This window comes from Felis catus, chromosome C1 (genome assembly GCF_018350175.1).
Source record: "Felis catus isolate Fca126 chromosome C1, F.catus_Fca126_mat1.0, whole genome shotgun sequence".
Classification (NCBI taxonomy): domain Eukaryota; kingdom Metazoa; phylum Chordata; class Mammalia; order Carnivora; family Felidae; genus Felis; species Felis catus.
The window spans coordinates 152,622,763-152,630,517 of record NC_058375.1 but is presented as its reverse complement, the minus strand read 5'-3'; the positions used below and the strand labels follow the sequence as shown (position 1 = coordinate 152,630,517).

General features: G+C 38.2%; 1 pseudogene; it reads left to right on the top strand.

Moving 5' to 3' along the window:
• The first annotated feature begins 594 nt into the window (after positions 1 to 594).
• LOC123379394 lies at positions 595 to 5,747 on the top strand (annotated as a pseudogene).
• Positions 5,748 to 7,755: the final 2,008 nt, after the last annotated feature.

Sequence of the window (7,755 nt, the reverse complement as noted above, 5' to 3'; positions counted from 1 at the left end):
CATTTCTTCGGCTGTAAGATATCTGTCACTCACATCCCACACTGGCCAAAGTGACACCTGCCAGTCTCAAGAACAAGGACAAATTATTGTCCGTCTGCCAACCCCGTCTCGGCAATGAGAGCAGAGCAGGGGTAGGCACGTGCATCTAATGGTGTTATTGTTAAAGTCCGTAATCTGGGTTTTTCGGTGTTTCTTTCAAGGACGTTGAGTTTCAGCATATTGTTGTTTAACATTCAGAACCTGGGTTTTTGCGGTCCGCTGTGCATCGTAACGACTCATTTAAGAATATTTACAAACAGGTGGCAAAATATATATCGAATAAGCTCAGGCATCACTGTGCAGGGCAATATGATGTTATTGTCACGACAGACCCGTGGCATTTGTTATCCTTGGAATACTCCTAGGATCCTTTCAGGGCCAAAATCCAAAAGCATTTCCTCAGACCCACAGTTCTGACCTAAAAGTTTTGTGGTGTGTGTGTGTGTGTGTGTGTGTGCGTGCGTGTGTGTGACAGAGAGAGAGAGAGAGAGAGAGAGAGAGAGAGATCTGTCATCATGTCATATGAAGTTATGCAACATTCTATCCCTTGTTGATGAAATGCAACATGACAGAATGTAATGTAATGTAACGTATCAAAAATGTAAATAATATACTTTGCGGGATGAGATATCGGCTGTCAATTCCTATAGTAGGGCTCTGAACTGAACTTACTGAGGCGGACAGAAGCTCGGTGAACGCCAAACTGGCCGTGGTGTTTGAGAACCAGCACATACCACAGTTCACTGATTTCCCCAATTACTTTGGGGTAGTTTGGCACGTATAGAAATGTTCAACAAAAGTTCTCTTGTTGGACACTTCTGGGAAGTAATTTGATTGTTAATTACAAACGCTCAGGGTGATTGCTCTGCATAATTGTTTTACTCCTTCAGTCCTCCGTGAGAAGCTTATCTGCCGAAGGTTTATTTTTAGATCTTTGAATTTTTAACGTCTGTGTCACACTGATGCAACATGAGTGACCTCTCCAGATAAAAATCCTTTAAAAATCTGTGAGAGGTACAAGTGGGGAGACAGTAGGACCACATGCATTTTATCACCGATAGCATCTGTAATCACAGAACACACACACGCACACACACACACACACACACACACATTTCAAAATTCTGTGCCATTTGAGAAATAATTTCAGCTATATGCTCTAAATGGCTTGAAAATCATAAAGAGTAAAAGGCACATCTCAGAATTAAACTGAATGCATTCCAGATACTATTCCTTTTTATTACCGAGCTGTGGTCTTGACTCTTAACAATAGACAACACAAAACAAGTCCGCATTGCTTGAAAGGTGAGTGGGCAGAGGCTCATCTGATACTGCATTCCTGAGAATGGAACCTTTTATTTGCTGTCATAGTGATGACTTTTAATTGTCCTAATAAATAAGCTTTTAAAAAGCTTCTAAAATGTTCTCTAATAACATACTTTGGTCTTTAGCCATAGAAATGCAGAAATAATTAGAAGTGGCATTTTGTGCACTGCCTTCTGGACTGGGCTGAAGGTGAAGGAGAAAGTCTCATGCTATCCTTGTCAGCTGCAAGGGTAATTACTGCTGGCTGAAATTACTCAACATTTGTTTATAAGCTCCCCAGAGCACGCTGTAAATAGATTGTCTGTTATAGTCCAATCACATTAAAACACTGCTCCTTGCAAACTGCTACCTCCTGTTTTCTGTAAGCTAGACACAGAGAGCCCGCTGCTCACTTATTGAGCACCGAGCAGGGAAGAGCTATGTGTAATGTGATTGTTTTCATTAGATTCCTCTCTGTCCAAGATCACATTTGGCGTTTGCAGAGTCTGAATGCTAGTGGGGTCCATTACGTTCATTAGGACCCTTTTATTTGCTTTAGGGAGGATGGATATCTTTATTACGGGATATGTATGTCACAGTTTGGAAGGAAATTTAAAACAGTACAGAAGAGTGACCACATACATTTCCTTCCACACTTAGGGCTTGTTTATCTATATTGAGTTTTAGGAAGTTCATAGCATTTACTGGTTACACCAGTTTGATTTCATTTAGCACGTACTTATGGAGTCCTTGCTATATGCCTAACATGGGGCTAGGTACTGTGAAGATAAATATTTATTGTTTTTAAGAAGACTTAAATATAGCCGGGGAAAACTGACTTAGATGCATGATAAAGTTAAAGACTAATAAGATATGCGATAAAATACAGATTTGAAATACAATATGCACCAACACGAACATGCGAAGGCTACATATGGGTGATCAGCAAGTTTTTGTGTTTAGAGAGCAAATCGAATTTACTGTTTCGTAAAGGTAATAAGGCTTTATGAATTAAATTAATTGTGTCCCCTTCAAAAGGCACCAGAGACAACCCAAAGAGTAGTTAGCTCAGCTTTTTGCTGAACCTTGCTTCCCATTTATTATTTCACATGAGAGAGATTTGACTGGACCTTTAGGCTGGCTGTCCTAAAATGTTTTGAATACAGAAGAGAACAGGAAATTAAAAGCAGCTCAACAGAAAAACCCTGGATATTCACTGAACCAAATCCTAGAATAGTCCAAGTTTGGTCTCTAATTGGTTAGTAAATAAGTTTAGCTATTTTGTTTTTGTTCATGTTGGGAAAAGAATTGGGAATCATTCCTGAGTTGTTTCCATTTATCATTGACCAAGATTTCCAAAACCTGGGTGATTATGTCAGTTTCATAACTGGGTGTCAGCAGTTTCAAATTAAAAAACAAAAAACAAAAAACAAACAAACAAAAAACACATTATAAACCTGTTTTGAAAAGGGAGAGATATTGGATTATTGATTATGACTGGGTGTCAGCAGTTTCAAATTTAAAAACAAACAAACAAACAAACAACACATTATAAACCTGTTTTGAAAAGAGAGAGATATTGGAAGAAAAACACTGCAGAGAAGAGATGTTACTCGGTAAATGGCAGGCACAGGAATAAGAAATACAAATTGAATTTATATTCAGATCTGAGACACAAAAGGACGAGCTGTGAATTGGAAGAAAAATGGGCATAATCTTACTTTCCAGGAAATCTTTAAATATTTAGCCTTTCCCTTCTTCTACACCATTCCAAAGTTTTCTCAGGGAAATTATCCTTCTTTTTCATCTAATCTGGAATTGATATGGAGTTTTGGAAAACTCTCATTTCCTATTATGTATACCAATGTCACTGGAGAGCAGTTCAAGAGGTAGAGACATTTGGGTATCAGAAACGATGATTCAATTAGATTTTACGGTAATTCCCGGAAGTATTGTATTCTGGGGTTTAGTGCAGAAAAGAGCAGCAAATGCAGATCAGATTTGGGGTAGGCACGTATACTGCCATGGAAAGCCGGTGATACTTTACATAGAAAACTAAATGAACGTAAGGATGCCAGTGGTGTGTCCATTTCAGAATGTTTGGCTAAATTTATTTTCAAGAGAAAACTAAAGCCAAATAAAATTGTCCTTTAGGGCTGGCACACATTGTCTTAAAATAGACCGAATCCATTTGTAATCTATATAACATTTTTATATGCTCCCCATTACTCACTTTATGCCATTAGCAAAGCACTGAATCTTTAAAGAGAAACTTCCTACAGCTAAAAAAGACATTAAGGGGGAAAAATGCTGGGAGCCATAGTGACAGGTACAACTAAGCTTGTATCCTTCGGTTCCCTGGAAACCAGTCAAACACTATCTCATCTTGCAATGGTTGTGTCTGATCCTTTGCTTCAGACATCTTCCTAATAATGGCAACTGCAGAGGTGACTCTCTGCAAATAAGGGTTTGCAGCCACTGGGCATCCATCACATTTCTCCAGAGCAACATTAGACCACCCTAATGGGTACTACCGTCTTCATTATGATATTAATTCTCTAAATTTCCAAAGTGATTTCATTTGTAATATGACAAAGGCTGGCCGCTCAGGAGACAAACTGTTTTCATCCCCCTCCTGCATGCTCACAAAGGCTTGCTCTCTTTAGTCTTTGGGGGAAAAGGAATTTGATAGCATCAGATCTCTTGTGATACACAAGGCTGGCTAACAGCTACACCACCTGCCAGCACTTGATGCCTGCCCATCCAGCCCGAAGCTTTCTAAAGCAGTGGTTGATGAGTGGAACGTGGATGTTGGTTTGGAAAGAAACTATGGAGAGAGAAAACAGCGGCAGAATAAAAAACTCGGCATGGAAGCTGAGTGGGATTTGAGGGTAACACTGGGGTCAGAGAGAGGCTGGAAACTGAATCTATTGTGATAGGGCTAGTTTGGGAGATGCTATCTCACATCGTGCTTTTTCTCCCTCCTACCCTGGGTCTTTGCTGTGGCTACAAATTCCACCACTGCCAACTGAAAACAACCTCCAAAATATGGTAATTCATTTTCCTTTCAATATGCTAGCCCCTATGGACTTTAATTCAATCTACCCACATCAAAATTAGCTTATCTTCTACAATGTTTACTAGATATAAAACTTAACACTTCAAAAAAATCCCGTCTCAATCAATATTGAGGATTTTCCACTCACCGACGATCATTGTTTCTAACTGAATTAGCATCATGGATAGGATGTCTGAATTGAGTGACCCAAAGCTAAATTTTTGAGAGGCCCAGCATTGGTCAAACTACGGAAGCAGATTAAATTTCCCTCTGCTATCTCCTCCTTTCCTTCTTCTAGAAGCTTCTTGCTCTTACTTCTTGTTTCTTACTTCTTACCACTGACGCCTATTATGTTTAAAGAAATTCTTATTAGAAAATTCTAAACAATGTTATTATTTTTGAGTAAAGCATGGACTAATTAGTAGTTTACTCTTTGACCCCAGTACTCTAATCAGAGGTGGCACATTTTAGTGGTAAACATCAGCAAAAGCTGAGTTTTGTTCCATCAGCGAATTTTATAATTCTGTCAAAGTGAATGAGAGAAATTACCTGGCTTCGAGGTCTTCAATTTCAAAGTGAAGGAACTGGGCCTTGCCTTTGCCGCCACCCGTGCTGCCCAGCCATGGTCAATCCCCCCGTGCTCTTAGATGTCCTGGACAGTGACCCCTTGGGCAGAGTCTCCTAGCTGTTTCCAAAGTTCCAAAGACGGCAGAGAACTTTTGTGCACCGAGCACTGGGAAGAAAGGATCGGGTTATAAAGCTTCCTGCTTTCACAGGATTATTCTGGGATTTATGTGCCAGGGTGGTGACCTCACACACCCTAAGAGCCCTGGTGGCAAGTCTACCTATGGGGAGAAATTTGATGATGAGAATTTCATCCTGAAGCACACGGGTCCTGGCACCTTGTCCATAGCAAATGCCGGACCCGATAAAAATGGTTCCCAATTTTTCATCTGCCAGGACTGAGTGGTTGGAGGGCAAGCACGTGGCCTTTGGTAAGGTGTAAGACGGCGTGGATATTAAGGAAGCCATGGAACGCTTTGGGTCCAGGAATGGCAAGACCAGCAAGATCACCAGGGCTGACTGTGGACAAATTTAATAAATTTGACTTGTGTTTTATGTTAACTACCAGACCGTTCCTTCTACAGCTCAGGAGAGCACCCCTCCCCGCCCCCATCGGCTCAAAATATCCTATAACCTTTGTGCTGTTGCTGGAGTTCTATGGGTTCCATATTTTCCTTACTCCCCTCCACATCTACCTGGATTGCAGAGTTAAGTTTATGACTATGAAATAAAAACTAAGCAATAATAATAATAATAATAATAATAAAGTGGAGGAACTGGATTGTAGACTCCAATTTTACTATTTTCTATTATTTCATATTATATTTTTATTAATACTTTAAATATCATTTTATATTGTATCTGATTTTTTGTCCATATATGTTCAAACACCTGGTGCTATTGCAGGATACAGTTAGGCCATATTGCATCATCACAAATGTTAATTGAATATTCGTATCATTGATCTACAATTTCAGGATATTTGCCATAACTCAGAATCTTCAAGACATTATCATTTAGAAAACAACTGTAAAGCTTTTATTCTTGAGTAGATTTCCTTTAGATTTTATTATTAATGGAATCTAATCATATGCATTATATACATTGCTTTTAGAAATATCAAAATATAAATGTACAGATTTTTAACAAAGTAAAGCAATTATTTCAGTAAAGCAATTATTGCCTCTTTCCCCAAACCACAAATACTTAAAAAAAATTATTTGGAGCAAAAGAACATTACTGAATATTTCATTTCTCGTCCATCCTATTTTTCAATTTAAGGGACTGTCTTACGAATTTCTTAAAGTTGTTGCTTGTTTGGTTTTAAAATATATATTCAAACTAAGCTTTGTTTTTTAATCTAAACTTTTGTAAATGTCACATTTTCCCTTTAGAAGTTGAGAGTTGGCTATTTCTTCTTATAGTTTAATTTCTAGAATAAGTCATATCTCAAGTTGTAATGTTCTGCTTGGTACAGAAGATAAGGGCATGCCCTAAAACTTAACATGAATCTTATGAATGTTTGTAAAGTTTGTGTTTAGACTATTCCCAAATTAGCAATGTCTGATTTCAAATGGCTCTTACATTCAACTGCCAGGCACTTCCGATTGCACTGCTGATAGAACTGCACAGAATCCTGTTCCCTTCCTAGTCTCTTCTGCAGCACTTGAATGTCAGAATCCCTTGCCATGACTGTAGCATAAAACCTCATGGCCTGATGTGTTGGGCAGGGAGCAGCATGGAGATTCCTGATACCACTGGAGGCTTTTCACTGTGAGAGATAACTTCCTTGGGTCCCAAAACAAAAGAGCTGAGTTACTGTTGAATCATCAGAATTTTATTGACAGCCCACTAGGTACAAATTAGCCCTTCCCCTCCAAATGTCCTCCTCACAACATAGTGTTTCACTTTCTTCAAATGTTTGGGATTCTATGGGTCCATAACCTGTACCTAAGGCATAAGGCCTTTGCTGTGGGATTAGTTCTGGATGGATGATATTTACCGAATCCTAAATAAAATATAAACAAATATAAGATTATTGAGCCTCTGACCTCTGACTGAAACTCTAAATTAAATCTAAGTTCTTTGAGTTAAGGTTTATTTCTTAATTGTATTTTCATTATCTATGCTTAGGATTTAGTAGGGCCTCAATATATGTTGGTTGAACTAAGCTGAACCTACGCCAAGATCCACAACTGGTACATTTCCTTTAGTTTACAATATAGAAATTCAAACTTATGGCTTGGACAATTTGTGTCACTAATGGAAACTGTGCAAAGAGTAATAACATGCTATTATGTAGATAGTACAATATAGCATATTTCAGTAACATCTTGTATGGTGGTAAGAATTTTTAGTAATCAATAACTTAATTTTAGGCTAAGCAAAACAAGTGCCTAAATTATTTTAGGTTACTCTTGAAAATCAAACTAACTTGAACTATTTAAAATTACTTCTATATTGCTATTTTTATAACTGACTCTCAGCTAATATATTTCAAGATATTATTTCTTAGAAATGTTTTTCACTTAAAAATAAAATGAGCAAAGAAATCATTGATGGCTGTTCTTGTAGTGGTAAAATGATGAATAAACATACACAAGCTGGGGATCAGACTGGATTGATTAATCCAATGATTTCACATAAACCTAGCCAGCTGGCAGATATTTAGTTTCCTGTTTTCTATGATTGCCATCTGCAAAGATCCAGAGCAGGGTTGAGACTCTACCCTAATGAGTGTTGAATCCTAGATCTCCTCCTTCTAATCCAACAGGTCCCACTGATGCCTT